An 11,310-nucleotide genomic window follows, 5' to 3' on the forward strand; every position below is an offset into this window, starting at 1 on the left:
ACTTATAGCTGGGATACCGACCAGGCCATTTTTGGTCCCTAGAATGCCTTTATGCAAATGAAACCCACCAGAACATGGCTTGGCAAGCAGAGCAATAGGCTGGATTCCAGCTCCTTCTTGTCCATTTGGCCAGGCATTGTTGTGTGGTGAACAGCCAGCACAAATGTACTCAGAGGCCCTGGGTTGCAAATTCCAGTGTTTAGGTGGACAAGTGTTAGACAATAGGGAGCACTGAGAATGGGCAAGCTAGAGACCCCATCTAAGCATAGCTCCAGCTATTGTTTTCAGGAGGGAATGTAGACACAGTGTTTTCACATCTCCCAATTTTTGAAAGAGGCTGGAAGTCTAATGCAGTTTATTTAACACCATGGACACAAGCAAAAGGAGTGTGAGGCCCAAATTTAAATTGTGGACTGGATGCTTGTGACTCTGGCTTAAAGGAAGTGCATAGCCATAGCTGCTTACTCAGATACCATGTTTATCCTGATCCTGTTGGGCTCAGGAATGTTTGAGCTCCTGGAGGTGATGGTGCAAGTGAGAGATGTGGGTCAGAAGCCATTTGTCATCCAAGGTAAGTCTCAAGTAGGAGAGACCATAGATATAGATATGGAGGGCAGGGGAAAAGGTAATAAATGTGATATTAACTGAAGAAGAAAGAAAAGGAGTGTATAAAATTAAGTACTATGTAGGTAGAAGGAAGTTGTGATTTTCAGGTAGTTTGCCTTTTATAGTACTATGCTACTAAATAGCTCCAACACTTTGCTAACATTAATTAAACCTCACAAACCCTTGAGATAGGTAATGACTATAATTAAACTGATATTCTGGATCCGTACAATGAGACTTAGAATGCCCAAGGTCATAGTCAAAATTGTGTGGCCTAGTTTGGCAGACAAACTACATGTTCTTACAATGTATTACTCCTCTGGAAAGAGCTTTTCTAGCTCTCTCTTTCAATCTCTCTCTCTTTGCATGTTTAGATTAAGAAGATATAATGATAGGATAAATAAACCTGATCACTGAGAAGTTAAACTGCAAGTTGATTAGGGAAGCTTAAAGACAATATGGAAAAATAGCTAAATGAACAATCCATAGTTCTAAACATTTATAATATGCAAATTCTAATTAATTGCATTTATTTAAAATATTTCCATTTAAATTGCTGGTTTAGCTAAATGCATCAATAAATCAAGAAATCAATGCATGTAAAGCTCTCTTTATACTATACAACAGTTTAGAAAAGACTGTCATTAGTTTGAAAAGAGAACACAACAGACAGACAGAAGGAACTCTTCTTGTTGCTATAACTACAGCATAACAAAGGTCAGCACTGGGGAAAATTAAAAAAAAAGAAAACCTTCCTGGATTGAACGTTAACTACTGAGGGATATTATTCTGATTTTTTCCTCCCAATAGAGAAAGATAATAATCCTTTATACTGAGAACAGTTAATTGAAGATAAACCAAACAATGGTAACCTACATTTTTAAAAATCAAGCATAAAGAATTGGTTTTGATATGAAATCTTGAGAGTAATATTAGAAAACTGTGCTTTTGCAAATAGGGGCATCCTGGTTACTTTGGAAATCAAAATCTAAGTACAGGAGAAAAAAATAAAAATCACAAACATTTTATGAAAAATCTTTCTTGTATTTAATGTGGCAAATCAAAAAATTTCAATTAACATTATTTAATAGAAAATAGTTTATGATTAATTTCAGAGTTGTTTGACAGAGCTTAAAAAGTATGACTTTTATAAGACAAATTTTATGTCTCTAAAAAGTAAATTTTAGAAATAACTTCATTATTAAAATTCTTTGAGTTTTTTTGTTTGTTTGTTTTGAATAATTGGGCAAGTGTTATCTGGTAATTTGAAGATTCAGTAGGCTATTTATAAAATGTCCAGTTTCTGCATATAGATTCAGTTTCCACCTTTGAGCTAAGGAGAACATTAGTTACTTGAGTTACTGGGTTTGAAGTTTTGACTGAAAATAAGGAGAGGGATTGAGAGAGGAGACTCTGTCACTTGCTTTCCAGTGTTCTGTAAATCCTGTCAGATACAACTTGTGTGCAGGGAGAATGGCTGAAAGTACAAGGAATGATGCTGCCACATTCTGGACTGCTCTCCTGGAAACAGGGGTGCTGTGACACTGAATGCAAGTTGACAGAGCTATAAGAAGTGTTTTCTGGTCAGCTCTTAATTGTCAATTTCATAAGATTCCCAAGCTTCATATTACTTTATCATTACTGATCTATCTTAAGAGATATGCTTTCAAGAAAGCATACAGGTGATTCCATGCCTAAGGCAAATTTTCCTGGGAGAAAAGTCAATGAAGGGTGCCTTGATATTGCTAGGCAGAGGAAAGAGAGACCGAAAGGAACTTGGGGCTCAAACTGCAAATTTGTGTTTATATCTGTGAGTGTCTGGAAGCTACTCACCGTGACTTGGTTTTGTTTTGTTTTGTTTTGACCAAAATTGACGCATTATTTCCTTCATGAGTAAATAGTTTGAAAAAAATCTGGAATGTTATTGCTTGGGTTTCCTAATAATCCAATGAACAAAATATACCGAATATTTATGGTAAAATACAAGGAAGCCCATATCTTATCAAAATCAAGCCAAATTAGGGAGCCTATAGAAGAAGTGTTCTTCTGGAGACTTTTCATTTCTAGCCTATTGTTATTTCATTTGTATGGATTTCCGCATTTGGGGACAACTCCTATTATACTGTCATGGAGTATTAAAGATGTAATTTTATAGAAACGAAAATTTGTATAATAAGAAGGAGTGCCGTGAAGAAGTAAGAAATGGCCTAGACCAAATTAGATCTTCCAGAGAACAATTCCAAAAAGTAATGCTCAGGTTAGCATTTGGTAAATATCGGTCTAGGGTCCAAATTGTATGTAAAAACAGATGAATGATGGGGAGGGGGAAGGGTAAGCTGTGACAAAGCGAAAGAGAGGCATGGACATATATACACTACCAAACGTAAGGTAGATAGATAGTGGGAAGCAGCCGCAGAGCACAGGGAGATCAGCTCGGTGCTTTGTGACCGCCTGGAGGGGTGGGATGGGGAGGGTGGGAGGGAGGGAGATGCATGAGGGAAGGGATGTGGGAACAGATGTATATGTATGACTGATTCACTTTGTTATAAAGCAGAAACTAATAAAAAAAATAAAATAAAATATTAAAAAAAAAACAGATGAATGTATGTACTCGATTAGCATACTTGATTTGAATATGGTGCTAATGAGGCCACGGTAATGGGTTTAACCCTGTGAACCTATTATTTTCATTATCCTCAACAGTTACGGATTTTATCCCTAAGAGTGGTCAGCCATTCCATAAACGCATCCTGCTAGTCATTAGAAAGTCAAGGCAAGAGAGTGTACATAGCTTAAGACAAATTTGTTGTTGCTAGAAAACAGCTCAAAGCACATGACCTGCTGTTGGCAGGTTAAGAGTACCAGCTTCGAATATGAAGGTCAACACTGTGATAATGTATCGATATTTAATTAAAAGTGAAAGAAAATAACGGGTTTGAAGAATATTGATTTTAAGGACTAATTTAATCAAATTTCACTTTGTTGAGTCACTAAGAAAATCTCTGAAAATTTCCTTAAAATGTTCACTTAAGGGATTTTAAAATATTATTTCATTATAAAAGAATAATTCATTATAAGCAAAAAGTCTCTTTTATGTAAATAATAATACCTTCATCTTAGCTTATGGTTCTTTATTAATTAGTTTTTTTTTTTTATCTGGTGATGGTAAGGTGATGGACATTTTCTTAATAAAGTGGATCTGCCGGAGTAGAGAGTTCTTGCCAGGTGTAATAGGAGACGAGATTCAAAACATGGGGCCAATTGGAGAAGAGCTTTGAATGACATTTTACAAATTTTCCATTTTTATCCTATGGACCATGGGGAACTTACTTCTACATTTTGTGTATGCTACTTTCTTCAATGAGCATGGCACAGAACGTTAGAACCTTCCATGTGTCAGGCAATGTATGAGCTGGGACATGAAGCTGAATAAGACACAATCCCTGATATCAAGGATCTCCAGTTCTGGTAAAGAAGACAAATAAATAAAAATCCCAGATAGCTATAGTTAGCAAAGAATTGAAGACATTATTCTGCATTTGTTTTATTGGCATATTCCTCCTGCAAAGAGAGTGGTTATTGTATTATTATCTACAGACTGAATTACTATGGAAAGAAGCAGTCCTCAGATACTGTGAACAGGAATTGGGAAGCTGGATTCTAGGATGTTAGGTGAGAGAGCTTCACACACCTTTCCTAACCTGGACAGTGAGTAGTTTTTATGACTAATAGGTTACACATTATTGGTGGAGGGATTAAAGCTTACCTCTGGGTTTTGAAAACACCAGCAGACAAGCTGCTAATGCCTAAGATTTATCTCTAAGTCAGTTTATTTTAGATTTATGGTATTTCCTCTGCTTGTGTTACTTCTGCTTTCTTTATTCTTTAGTAAATTCTTGTTTGACTATTTTATCCATAGCTTGGCTGTCCTACAGGTATTTAAGGAAACATAGTTTGTTCATAGTTGCCAAACTTTCCCCAAAGTCATTAAGACTGCTTTTAGTGGTAATCTCTAAGGGTGGTAATCAGCAAAAGTGTTCTCAAGGGAAGAGGGCTCTTACAGTCGATTCATGGCTGTGTGGGCCAACTTAACCTCTGCAGCAGGTTATTCTCCTTCCAATGTTACTCTTGGGGGAAAATGCCAGCTGTCCACCAAAACTCTTTCTCTACTCCACTGTAGTAGAGTTTGCATCTAGGAAGTAACTGCCCTGCCATCTTTGCAGCTAGTCATGGCATGTGACTGGTTCTTGACAATTGTCAGTGAGCTGTGGTGCTGTGGGTCACTTCAAGACCAAGTCTTTAAGAAGGGATCATGCCCCATTCATGCTCTTCTGGTCATTTGATGTAGTTGATGAGCAGTCCCTCAGGGATGGCAAGGTTCCAGAATGAATCCATGGATCCATGAATCACTCAAAGAGGAGAGCCATCCTCTGATCTGAAATTCCCACCCTGGACTGTGACATGAACAACAAATATACTTCAATTTTTTGCATTGACACATTTTGAAGTGTATCTGTTACAACAGATAAACTACCTTTTTAGAGATTCTGGATAATGATGACAATATTGATCATGATCATGATGAAAGCAGCCATGCTTTAGAGATATTTCACAGCACAACACAAAATTTCTGCAGAGTAGGGACACTTCTTCAAGTGATACTCAAGTTGATCTTTCCCATGAAGATATCAATGAAGCCCCTGTGCTCCTACTTCAGGTCATAAAATATACAGAGTAAAGTACAAACCATTTCCAGGGAATTGGAAGCTGTAGCAGGCATTTTGTAAAGAGAATGAAACTTAAGTTTTAGTACTTTATAGAACTATGAATTCCGAAGTAGAGTTAATACAGGACTAAGTGTCCTCAATGATTTACCTAAAAAACCTGACACATCATTCTGGAGAACACAATGGAGAACGTGGAATAATGTGAGACATGGTAGATATGTAAGTGGTAAAACTAGTATATATATAAAAAAATAAAGGATATGAGGTATCCCAGACCGGAAGAGAGATGTTTCCCTTTATCACATTTGGCTAAGGATGTAATCAACTCCCTAGCAGAAAGGCAATGGTTGTTATATCCGAGGTATGCAGTATATTGTCTAAAATATATTCTGTATGTCATATAAATGAGGGGCTTATGATCATAATTAAAGCTAAGGTTCTAGTATGCAGAGAGGGTTATTGATTAATTGTTGATAGTAAGACTAGAGTAGAGGTTATAAGCATAAAGTTTTGGAGATACTGGATTGGGTACAAACTTCAGCCCTATTACATACTAACTTTTTGACCCATCTAAGTTATCTGATATCTATGGGCCTATTATTTCCAGTGGAAATAATACTAACTACTTCATAGGGTTATTTCAAGGACAAAATAAACTACCTGCAAATTACTTACTACAGTGTCTGACACAGATGGGTCATTAATAGTTGCTCTTATTAATCATTAAGACTGAGTGTTCAGAGTTTTCCCTTTATCAACTAGAAAATAAAATTATTTGGAATTTAGAGCTTATTTTCTCTCATTTGTTTAAAGTTTCATCTTGAAAGTGAGCTTGAAGCATTCTGAAAAGAAAAGCAAGTTTGGCATAAGAGAGCATGATATTTTTATTTGATTTTAAAAATTGTTTATTTACAAATTCAAAACCTCTAACATTGGACTACTTCAAATATTTTGAAAAGATGTTTAAAAATCTACCATCTTTCCAGTATAATGAGTGTAGGCGCTCATTAAAAGGTGCCTACATTTTGCTGATAAATTTCTTATGATGTTCAGCTCAAAAAAAAAAAAAATCAACTGGAAAATTCCCTTCTTTGCTTTCACAAAGCATTGACAAAAGTATAAAAATATCTTATCAATGAACTTAAGTAATTATTAACCACCCAGTTATTTTGTCCATAAATGCCATATAACTGATTTGATTGATTTTATAACCAACTTATTCTATTTTTTTAAATTACAAAACATGCATCTTAATCAATGAGTCACAAAACAATTTGCCCCCTATTTCAATAGTTGCCCACTCTTGGTACAGCACCTGCATTTCTGCACACCACGGTTCCTAACATCTTATCAATAATCAGTCCTCCAGAGTTGGCGGAATCTTGATATGGTTAAGGTCGGTCTTTTGAAAATTCAAAAACAAAATGATTTAAAATGTCTTTTCAGCATGTTGTTATTATAAAAGAAACAACTCATTATTATACTTTTCTTCCTTCTCTGAACATATATTATTGTATTATTCTAGAGTACAGTTTTAATTTTAATACAGAACTTTTACTTTGCTTTATAAGACCAATTTAAACAAACTGAATTTTTTTCCTTCTTACTTCTGTAGCTTATTATGAACCACTATTTTTTTCTTTAAAATTATCCAAAAGATTCATATTTTTAAATATTTCAGATAAATATGAGCACAGTTCATTTCAATAGTAGGATAGCATGTAGCCAGGAGTATCTCATTTTCTTTAAGGCAGCAGTGAAGAAGTTAATTCATGGCTGCATTTATGAGTGAGTTTTATTTATTTTTGACCTGTGGTAAAAAGATTTATCTTTCAATTATGAAACTATTTTTCCCAAGTGTCAAGAAGTCATACTAGTATAAAATAGATTAATGTAGCTATAAAAGTAGTTTTTGTTTAAGTAAGTTTGTAATTAAAAATAGGGTAGTAAGTTAAAAATCAGATTTAATCATTGGAACTACCAGATGGAATAATAAAAGAATGGGGTTGGGGAAGCGGGGGGAGGAGAGAAAGAGAGGAGAGAGATTGAGATTGATTTTGAGATCGGTCAGGCTACACACATCACCAATTTTTTTTACATTCTGGCATAATAATATTTAACAGATCCGGACAAGCAGAACACCAATCCGTTTTCCCTTACGGGAAATGATCATAATTTTTAAAAAGTCTTCCTGGGTACATCAGGAGTATTATTTAAAAGCCATGCGGTAGGGTGTGAAATAAGAGTATTCTTCAAACAAACACGACCTTTTCTGTTTCTTGTACTGCTCTTCTCAACCCAGCCAAAAAACCCAGACAAGTTTATTTACACACACACCCGCACACGCACACACACACACCCCACACGTAGAGAGCGAGAGCGAGAGAGAGAGAGAGAGAGAGAGAGAGAGAGAGAGGCGGAAACGCCCTCTTTCCATCCCTTCCAAACAATTATCTCCAAGAGCAAAAGAAAATAATCAACAGCCCTCTGTGCTGGGCTGGGCGGCTGAGCCGGAGAGCGGGGCGCCAGGAGGGAGGGCGATCGGCAGGCGAGCCGGGAAACGTGGCTCCTCCGGCGAGGAGAGGATTTGTGAAGGGGAGCGCCGGCCCGCGTGCGCCTCTTGTTCCCCGTGTAATTTGCAGCCAATCATCAGTAGGTGTCCGCGTCGCTGCGTCCTCCTCACCTCGGCGCCGATCACCCCCCCGCTCCCGCCCCCCGCCTCCCACCTCCTCCCTCGCCTTTCTGTCTCTCCCGCTCCCCTCCCCCCGCAGCCGCACACACGCACGCACACAAACAGAGAGAGAGAGAGAGAGAGAGAGAGAGAGAGAGAGAGGGAGAGAGAGAGAGAGAAAGGGGGGCAGAGGGAGAGAGAAGAGACCGAGAGAGAGAGGAGAGGAGAGGAGAGGGGGAGAGAGAGAGAGAGGAGAGACTCCCCGGCTCCCTCCCACCCTCGCACACAGCGACTGGAGACGGACGGAGAGCAACGCGCTGGGAGAGGAGAGACCACCGAGAACAGCCCCGCGCTCTCACACATACACTCACACTCGGCTCTTTCCTCTCCCCCCACCTCCTCCTCCTTCCACCCCCACCACTAACACCATCTCCTCCTCCTTCTCTCTGCAACAAGAAAAAAAAAAGCCATTTACAGGTATTTTTTTTTGATCCGCATATTTATTTATCCCCCCGTCCCCAACAGTTTGTTTACAAGTATTAAAGTTGTAATTGGGAGCTGCCAAGACACATCTGGATTTGTGTTTCTTTGTGTTAGGGGGTGATGTGCAACTAATTAAAGGCAGACTGGCAGCGTCTGCAAATTCTAAGGCTCCCCAAATAAAAAGAGACTGGTAAGTGATTGTTCTTTCTCTTTCTCTGGCTTTTTGCTCTTAAATGTTTGCTGTCCGTTGGGATTGTAAAAGTAGATTATTAATGCTGGACTCCAGCGATAAAAGGCGTCGCTGTATTAATTTATTAATTAATCTGCACCCGCCCCTCCTCCTGAATGTTAAATATGACCTTTGATCTCTATGTCTCTGGTAGACCAGACATACAATATTAGGCATGTACAGTCACATTGTTTAAAGGCAAAACAGGATCATGAAGTATGGATGTCTAATTTAGCTTTGGAATAGGACTATAGTTATTTGTGTGTGTTTTATTTCGTTTTTTAAAGAAAATCCAAACAATAGCTGTGGTTTAGGTACCTTTTTCATGCTCCAAGATGCATTGATTAAACAATAATGACCTGGATGCTGGGCACAATCATTTTCTACAGTTTCTGGTGGCATTAAACCTTGAGGAGGGAAGGGGGAGGTGATGGTAATAAGGAAAGCTTCTTTTTGGAGACACCAATCTAATACTCGGAAAAAGGGACACTAAATTATTTCTTTATTTGGAACAAGGTCAAAAGACTAAAATGTTGAAATTTTTCCCTCCACTCAGTGTGCTGGTATCTAATGCATGGTTGGCATAACTAGTTTTTACTGAGTAGCAGTTATTATGGTCTTGCAGTTACAATGTGATTCGCAGAAACTGAAGCTATATGCATATTCTTGCTGTGTCTTCCCCCACCCCCTTCCCAGCATCAAGAATATTTAGCCAGGAGCATTTTGGGGGCACCCTTTGTATTGCCTTCAGACCTCTGAAGGGAGCAGTTTTCCCTAATGCGAAACCACAGAGGTGGTTCCTGAATGATTAGGGACTTGCTGTGATTGAAAGATGCCTGCTAGCTTCTAATCCAGCCTGGGGTGAGGTTCCTTATCTTGATTTACTTTGCTTAATAGGGATTTGTTTACATAAACCCCTCTTTTTAGGGCACCTCATCATCAGGTCTTGAAGTTTTTGCACTTGGAGTTTGGGCATACATGGTTCATTAATCTAATTATAAGCATAATTGCTATAATTGATATCCATTTTGAACTGAATATTTGAGACAGACTACTGGGCCCCCATTTAAAATTCCCTGAACTCCACATTCTAGACCAATATGTGGGCTTCAGAAGATGTCACAAAAAGATATTCTGCCCCCCCCAAAAAAATCTGGAAACAAAGAAACTGTTTTTTTAGGTTTATATACACTTTATGTTTTTGCTTTACTTCTCAAAAGGCTGTGATGTACCTCTCCCTCTGTGATAAACAACTAAAATACCTCTTCCTATGCATAATAATGGCCTGTAAGCAAAGAGATGAATGCAAATACCCAGTTAACATTAAACTTTCCTATAAGACAGAGCAAAAGAAAAAAAATCATTTTAATGATTATTTCTTCATGGAACACCTTAAATGATTCCCCCCTACTTTTACTCAATGTAAAAAAATCAGTGACTGTGAGAGATCCTCAAAAAGTCCATGCTTTCCTCTTGTCTTGGGAATAGACTGGAGTCTCCATTAGAAATTATTGTAAATATTCTTACAGAGACTGCAGGCACTTGGTTTAAAACGTTTGACATTTTTTGTATAATTAAATTTTTTTTTAATCTAGTCCATCTTTCTTTTCTTTCTTTTAAACAAGTAGAACACCACCCTCTTACCCCCTCCAAGCCCCACCACCAAATGGCTTGTACAATTGAGACCCGTCCTTGGTCCATTGAATTAAGACCCTAACAGAGCCAGCTGTGCTGGGATTCAAACTAATGACCGCAGACACAGAAGGACACTGTGGCAGCTGGTAGTTCTTTTCTCCCTGCCTCTTTAGTTCAGATTGTATGTGGGCAGTCTCTTAGCTCTCAGTTGTATTGTGTTTGCTTACAGTTTATACTCGGATGTATTGCAGACTTTCTCAGTACTTCATTTGCTAATTTCCTGTTCATTTTCCTCATAGGGCCATAGCTGTTTTCTACTTTAAAGCATTTGCATGCCCAGGCAGCACTTGTTCATACATTTCATAATGTTTAAATGCCCTCTGCTTATAGGTAGTATCGCCCTCCCACCCCTGATTTGCATGTCTTTAAGCACTCCAGTTGCCCTTTTCCCTCGGCATTTGTCACCCCTGTCTTTCCTCTTTCCCTGGGTATCCTGGCTATTAATACATTTTCTCAGGAGGGTTATAAGAATAGGGGGGAGGAGCCGTGGTGTGCTGTGGGGAGGGAGAGAGCGGGGCTGGGAGCGTGGGGGAAGGATGGGAATGGGGGGGGGGTCACGCCTTGATGATTGTTATGCAAACGACCTGACGAAGAATGTGGGAGCTTTCAGCGTCTGCGGTGGGGTAGTGAGGGAGGCTGTTTATTTATTTGTCGATCTTTTTCCTCGTGCTGCTTGTTGGAATGACTTTCTTTATTTTAGTTGTAACAGTTGGAGGATAATGCAAAGGAAGACGCTGCCTGGGAATTCACCGTCTGTGGAAATGCGCCCCAGAGAGGAATAAAGCAGTCCTCACCTTGCTCTCCCCACCCGGACCCACTTTCCCCTCCCGCCTCGGCCCCCACCCCGGCACCACCATCACCCCCTTCCCTCCCCCCCACCTTCCCCCCTTTCCCACCCA

Source organism: Hyperoodon ampullatus, assembly GCF_949752795.1.
Source record: "Hyperoodon ampullatus genome assembly, chromosome: 1".
Lineage (NCBI taxonomy): Eukaryota > Metazoa > Chordata > Mammalia > Artiodactyla > Ziphiidae > Hyperoodon > Hyperoodon ampullatus.